The sequence below is a fragment of the Vanessa atalanta genome, chromosome 9 (assembly GCF_905147765.1).
Source record: "Vanessa atalanta chromosome 9, ilVanAtal1.2, whole genome shotgun sequence".
Lineage (NCBI taxonomy): Eukaryota > Metazoa > Arthropoda > Insecta > Lepidoptera > Nymphalidae > Vanessa > Vanessa atalanta.
The window spans coordinates 3,910,884-3,918,979 of record NC_061879.1 but is presented as its reverse complement, the minus strand read 5'-3'; the positions used below and the strand labels follow the sequence as shown (position 1 = coordinate 3,918,979).

The 8,096-nt window shown below is 31.5% G+C and overlaps 1 protein-coding gene across 2 annotated transcripts in view; it reads left to right on the top strand.

Annotated features, from left to right (window-relative positions):
• Positions 1-4,526: 4,526 nt before the first annotated feature.
• LOC125066268 (vesicular glutamate transporter 1) overlaps positions 4,527-8,096 on the top strand; it is a 55,191-nt gene continuing 51,621 nt past the window's right edge. Inside the window, exon 1 of one of the 2 annotated variants that reach the window (XM_047674285.1) lies at positions 4,527-4,670. The gene's annotated coding sequence lies outside the window, so the exon portion shown is untranslated. Of the gene's footprint in view, positions 4,903-8,096 lie in introns of both variants that reach the window. The other variant, XM_047674284.1, reaches the window with a different exon arrangement.

The following is an 8,096-nucleotide window of genomic DNA, read 5'->3' as shown; positions in this document are numbered from 1 at the left end:
GATTTTTAAATGAATAAAGTGTGATTTAAATTAGCATGACTATACAATACCATTCATTTTCTTGTTTCTTTTATTTGTACTTATATGAAATTGCTTTTTTTTATATTATGTCATCGTAATCTGACGTTTTCCAGCACTAGGTTCGATCGACAGATTTAGCGTCGACGCGTCGTCGACGCCGCGGATTACTGTGATTTCCCGAGGGGCTCGGACCGAAAAGACACCTCGGTCGCATCCACATTATTACTTTCCCATACTCTGACAGCTGTGTCGACGTCTGAGATGTGTAATTATTTCGTGTAATTATTATTTGTACGACTTACAGCTCTTTACCCTTCAAAGTCACAGTAGATTCTCAAATAGATTTTCGCCCTCTTAATTGTCATGGAAGCTTAAGTGATTTTCTGTTTATGACTGCTATGGTTTTTTGCGTAATATGTGAAAATTTAAAAAGATATTGAGGTGACAGATTAAAAAGTCCTAATTTATTTTAAATTACATATTATTCGAAATTTGTGAAATTAACTGTTACATCAGTGCCTACTATGTTTGTTTAGTGTAAGTTTTGAAATATATGAGGTATGACCATCGAAAATATTAATGTTTGCGACAAAATGAAAACATCGGTGTCCACCCTTCGAGTCGACAACAATACATCACGAGGCGACATCCGCCGGAAGTGGCGTAACGAGGCCGTTGTTCCGAGTCCCCCTTCCCTTCTCCTGACTATTTTTCCATAGAGCCCCGCGGAGATTATTTTCGGTTATTCATAGCTCAATACCATGGTGATGAATACAGGCTCACATTAATATATCCGCAGGCAGTTCGTTAATGCTTTCAATATTTTCAAGTTTGAAGTTGCTTGACAGATGATTAAATTTACAAAGAGATTTTCTATACACAAATGATCTTTGATAAGAAAATAAATGTGTTCCTTGAATAATATTACTTTTACATTTATTTTGTTTGATATAAAAAAATCTATGCACGATCCTCATTAAAGGTGTACTTAATTGCCATAAATGAATAAAGTTTTATTAAATGCTCATTAATTTGGTAAAAAATGCCCAATTTTTTTATTTTATTTTATATAACACTTTATATAAATATAGTATATTAGGCAATATGACGCTTTTTTCATGCATTCAGATGAAATTCGTTTTATTACAAAATTTTGAATATAAAGAGTAAGTACGTCTTAAAAACAGTTTTTTTTTATTTAGTTATTGATAAATAAAGAAAATGTATAGACTCAGTTACTGGTATATTACAAATCCGCCCATTCGCAGCCTACAACCGTAAAGCTTCTTAGCTCTAAGCTGCTCTAATTGGAGCTTTGAAGAGACGTAAACATCAGTTATGATTGCCTCGTTATCTGTAGTTCACCTGACGAAGCTTTGAAGGGTTTATTCATTTGAAATTGACGTATTTACATAAATAAAAATATACTTTGTTATTATTTTTTTGGCATATGTAGCTGAATCAACAAACATAATGGTAAGTGTTCACTACTGTCCATGGACATGGGCCCTATATGAAATTTTAACCTTACATTTTTCTTACACAGCCAATAGGCCACTGACCTTTGGAACTGAGATGTTATGTCCCTTGCTTTTGCAAATCGATCTAGGCAGGGATCATCCACTCTCCACATATTCAACTGCTAAATAGTGCTACTTAGTATTGTTGTGTTACGGTTTGACGGGTGATTCAGTGGAATTACGGGCACAAGGGACTTATTTCAAACAGAGATATTTATTTTATTACAGTTCTATTTCTAACAGACAAGAAATTAAAGACGTAAACAACGCAATGGAACTTGCACATTGAACCCATGATCATTAGCTAAGATCCAATACACGTTGGATCATGACAAACATAGCGTGGCGCAATAATTGTGGCAAATATTTAACAATAATAATAATAATCGTTATTTAAGCTTATTAAATGACGTGTTGTGTACTTTAACGCTTAAAATAAACCGAGTTTGTAATATCGTTGCGTGTGACTAATAATTACGTGGCGTCAATAATTGCTTTATGACAAAAACCCATTACCCATACATAATGTGACTATAGGTATACGTCGATCAGCAAAGAGATAAAAAAATAAAAATAAATATTACGATTTTTTTTATAAGTTCCGACAACGTGATATGCGATTGTCACAATAAAATAAAATACAGATTTGTTAACTGATTAATTCCAAAACACCACTCGTACAATTCTTATCACAGATTTCATGATTTGTTATTTTCATAAGGAAGTCACGTAAGGAAGAAAATGTAAACGAAACTATTATGGGAGTAAAAATACATAAAGAAAAGTGAAATTGAGGGGAGCGAAGATAGCCTGCGTAGTCGACGACGGAGATTCCAGACGTCGTAGCCACGACCAACTACGTCGAACCATCGGATTTAAAAATAAAAAATTCTAATTGTGGGTAAAGTTATAGTAAATATGTTAAATGTGTAACTTACAACGTCAATGTTGAAAGTCTATCACTTAAAGAACTGAATTATATCAATCTTTAATTGTTCGAATTGCATTTATTTCATTTTATTTGGATTTTTGCTTCCGCATACTAGAAGAATTAAATTTAACGTATCAAAATTCTTAAGGGTAGAGGTAAGGAGTACCAACTTGTATAGGAGACCAATTTAAATAGTGTGTGTAACACAAACAAATAAAATCACCACACTAGCGCTACTTTCGCAAGATAGAACGATTTGAATGTAGTAGTTGTAAGTAAAGTGCGCCACGTTAAATCATTTGATATCTTAAGTGACTTATATAGTTGATATAAATTGCGTTATGCAAAAAGCAAGCTATTTACGTACTCCAAAATAATTTAAAAAATGTAACCTATAAAACTGTTGTGCGATAATGTGGAGAGTAATTTAATTTTTGTAATTATATCATTTTTATTTGTGAGTTTATAGTCTTTAATTGTTACAAAATGTATAAAAAAAACGTTAAACAATAAGTGTTGTCTAAGCGGGAAACTTATAAAATATAACTTGCAACTGGGGCGATACCAAGTTGGACTTTCTTGAACGCACAGTCTCATAAACAGAGATGATTCCCCGTACCTCTATCCTCTATAACACTCGTGTCGATGATCCTCATTTATTTATCCAGCTCACCGTTATTTCTAGCCGTTTGACCCATACATATAAAGCTAATGGTAATTTCGGAATTACGCATCGTAGGATATTTTAAAATCCGCACGAAAAACAAATCGTTTGTTACATATAGTTACTGGGCACTATTTCACTTTTACGGCACCGACGGGTTGAATCAAATGCCGTCGTCTGTGATCATTTGATTATATAAAATAAACTCCAGATAGCTCAGTGATGAACACGTGTATCGTTACCGAAGATTGCAGATTCCACCTTTAGGCATTAGGGATTTTCACTTGTTAAAGTGTTTAAATTAATCTCGTGATTGGCGGTGACGGAAGACGTCACGAGAAAAACATTGTTACTATAAAATTATAATCAGTTCATTTAAAAACAAAGAAGTAAATTAACAGCCTGTAAATATCCCACAGCTGGGCTAAGTGGACCTCCTATTGAGGAGAAGGTTCGGGGTGAATTCCATAATAATGCTCCAATGCGGGTAGGTGGATACATACGTGGCAGTGTGAAATTAGATATGTGCAGGTTTCCGTACGATGTTTTTCTTCAGCTCTGCATGAGATGAAATACAAATAAATTAAGCACATGGAACTTTAATGGTGATTGCCTGTGTTTGAACCACTTATAATCGGTTAAGATGCCTTTAACCACTGGGCCATCTCCACTCAGCGCAGTTCATTTGGTGACGGCAAACACAACCCTGTACGAGCACGGTAAACACCGTTATATAAAATATTAAACGATAATTTATATTGAATATCATAACACATAATTTTGATATTATTATATATAATTAACTTAAACTCACATAACATTTATAATATTATGACATCGTCTGTTATCGTAGCTGGGTAGTCAATTCGCTTCCCCCTACATAGTGTTTTACGGCATTAAGCTTCTTATCACAGTTTCCACTCCGGCAAAAGCGATACTGGTATTTTATTACGGAGCAATTTGTTATACAATAACGACTCTAATGATTATGATATTAAGTATATTGTGTCCCGTCGTTCCTGATTTATTAGTCTACGATACGTTTTTTTCTAAATTACTAAATAAAAAACCAGCTGTTGGATAAAGATTTAATTTATAAATATTATTTAAATACTGATTTTTTATTGTCTATTATATAAAAGCTCTTATAATTCTAGTAACTGTTTTTTAATTTATTTATTTTATTGAATGTAATAATAATATCAAGAAAGATTTGTAGGATTTCATTATGGATAGCGGTTGTAAATAATATTTCTTGTAAAAATAAAATAGTGGTAAGAGGGGATGAGAAAACAGGGGTGGGGAGCGGGGGATGGGGATGGATGTAAACACAAAGCTTGTGCAAAGCCGGCAGTCACGTGGCGCGTTCGCCGGGGGCGCATCACTCTTAAGGGTGATATCGCTGCAAGAACTAAATAAAAACATTGCTGCAAAATTCCAATGAAGTGAAACAGTGATCAGATAGGCGACTATTTCGTTCAGTTGGTGTATAAAATCCTTAAGAGTGATGTCCTCCGGAGACATGTTAATAACTGTAGGTACTTCTAACATTATATTCCTTGACAGTTTATAATGCCATTAATTGGCAGTTTATATTGAATTCTATTCTCTTTAACAACATCAAAGAGATATTGTATATAATGCAACAACCATTCTAAAGAATATCAATATATAACATATCAAACTATAATTAACATATCTAGCACGTATGATTAAATATATTTTAGGGTAATATAGCTTAACAAACATATCTTCGTGTCATTTTGGTAAGTTTTTTTTTTCATTTTCTTCAATGCACTGCACCTGGATGCAAGTTAAATGCATGGATGTACAAGCAAATTGCGTTTTTAATATTTATCACGTCTGCAACCGATGCATGTTATTTTAATGAAATGAAGAGATCAAAGCCTTATTAGGACAGGTTTTGATAATAAAATATATTTTAATCAGTATATCTGTAAGAATTAATATGAATGCTACAACTGAAATGTGTTTGTTCATGTCTTTGAAAATATAAATAATGGAATATTTAAGAAATTATAATCATGAAAGGTCCAGGTAAATTTTGTTATTTAATAAAATAATACGCGTTATATCAATAACTTTCTAGTATGAGTTTACGGTATTATAATTACTTTTGTGTTAATGATTGGCTGATAATAATTGATAAATAAAAAATGATTGTTAATAAAACATGGTTCATATAGTTGATGAAAATTTTCGAATAATTTAAAATTAACCTGACAGTTAATTAACAGATTCAAAAGATTAAAATAAAGACGTGGTTATAATGTTGAATTTGACAAATTGTACATTAATTAAAAAGTTATTAATGATTTAAAAAATGTAAATAAGCCATTATTATGTCCAACATTTTACTGGTGATAAAAATCGTGAACTTAGATTTGTTTATTTTATCCTCTATGAAAATATACGACTAATATAGTTACGTGTATCTATATTATGATATGCATAAAAGATAGTAACAACATGACAGTGGATTTGTATTTTATTTATTTTGAAAATTGAAGATTCTACATTGCTTGATTAAGTAAACATTAAGTAAACAAGGTCTATTTGAATAATATCTTAGTTTTTTTCTTCTTTACACTTTCTGGCACAGTGAACGCTACTATACGTCAAAACAATTAATTGGCTATTGCGTCTAGTTTACTGTGCCTCAATTTGATATTTAAAAAATAAGACTTTGCCTTGCGAGAACGTGCTAGAATAAAATAAATAAAAAAAAGAATAAATGATTATAACAATTAATACTAATAAAAAGTTTGATTTTAAAACAAATGAATGGTGATTATGAGATAACTAAATATGCGAAAACAATAAATGTTACTCGTACAATATATTAACGCCGGATAAGTAAATGTCAGTTACAATAAAGAGTGAAAATATTAATCAATATAAAAAGCTTTCAACAACCCTCAGCTAAGCATCTGAACTAATTTAATAAAACGTTCGTCCCCGTTAGCGTTGGGCCAGCAAACGTCAAGAGTTGTTTATGTCGGCAGAAACTTAATAGAGTTATTAAATTTGGCTTTAATTTATTCAATTTGGAGCGTTTGCGATGGGAGACAATGGTAGCGGGGGCGGGGCCTCGGCCGACCCGCCCGTTTGCACTTACCTGTAAACGTATTAACACAGATATACAGATTTACATTTACGTACTATTTACGCACATATGCATAGTGCAGTAGTCGATAATGTTCGGATTATATTTAATGCGTTATTATTACCAATCGAATATATATGTTGTCTTTGTTACAGTTTACTGTTACGATTTACGGTTGATGTATTTTGTTATAATATATTGTAAGCTGAATAAATCAATTTCGGTAATATACTATAGTTATTAGATTTCGCTCATATATCGATAAGTGTGGCTGTAGCTTTAAAGATGCTACGCTGTGACGTATTGCGGTGGCTATCTATATCTCTACTTTGATTTTTATTTCTAAAATAATAATACCTATGGTTATTAAACATTATATTCTTACAATTTACTGAATGATCTTTACAACACATAGATAGCGAAATAGAAAAAAAATGAATCATCATCATAAGTCTTGAAAAAATTTTTTTATCTCAATAACAAATTTGGTCGAATATCGATTACGATCTAAACCTGCTCCTCAAAGGGAGAGGAGGCCTTAGCCCAGCAGTGGGAAATTTAGACACTGCTAATGTGTTACCAATATTCATTAAATTTATTATTGTATTTTAACGAACGGTCTTGTATATTGTTTATAATCAGACAAAAAAGCTTGTCATAATGATTGAGGTATGTTTGATGAATGATTCCGAAAGCTTATTTGATTATTATAATAAAACGTATACTTCTGGAATCTTTACAAGAACCACCAACACTTAATTATTTAAAGCAAATATGCTTTGAATAATTATTTCCTTTCATTTACCGTTTTTAAATAGTCTGGCTAGTCTAGACTAGAATAAGAGCGGAAAATTGCCGATTAAAATCGGTTAAAATATACGTGAACACAGATTTTTTTTGTTTTTGAAAGGTTTTCTTTTATGTATTTTATGTAGTTTAGAATGTGTTAATAATTTTCGTAATCTTTGTTTTATTATATTATTTTTATTTTGTAGGAACTGAGAAATAGGCTGTGATTTAGTTCTCTTTTAGGCGGCTCATTTAAAAATCTACCAATGTACTAAGATTATATCTAAGTATATTGATGGAAGTAACTATGAAGTAAATGATTTATTCATAATTAAGTATTTTTTATGTAAACACGACTAAGTAAATCGTATTTTAGTGTCAAATTAATCTCTACTCTCTTCTAGTAAAGCATATATGTTGTGTTTAACTGACATGACAGTTGTAAATTAGAAAAATTTAGTAAATTGCCTGTTATCATAATTCAATTTAAATAAACAAAAAATATTGTCACTGGTTTCGAATGTAGATTCTCGCAAGCAAAACCGGTAAGAAACTCAGTAGTTAGTTTTTTCACTTATTTAACTATAAACTCGTAACTAAAACAATAAAATCAAATGCAAACGATGAAAATGAATATGAAAATGCATGAAAATCATAGTATTACATCGCGTTTTATTTGTCGTCTATATTATAATATTATGTTTATTACCAAATAGTATATTATATTAGCACGTCTTTCAATATATGACGATGTGAACAATACTCTCTCTGAAATAGAAAATTGGTTTAGTGTTAATAATTTAATGCTAAGTAGTAAAAAGACTAAATGTATTAAATTCACTACTCCCAATGTAAGATGTGTCAAAACGAGTGTACGTTTAAACGGGGAAGCATTAGATGTTTTAGAATCAACAGAGTTAGAGTTATGACAATAGACTCTAAGCTCCAATGGGGCCCCCATATAAATAAATTAGCGAATAGACTCAGCTCTGCAGCCTATGCGGTAAAAAAAATTAGACTTTTGACTGATGTGGATACGACTCG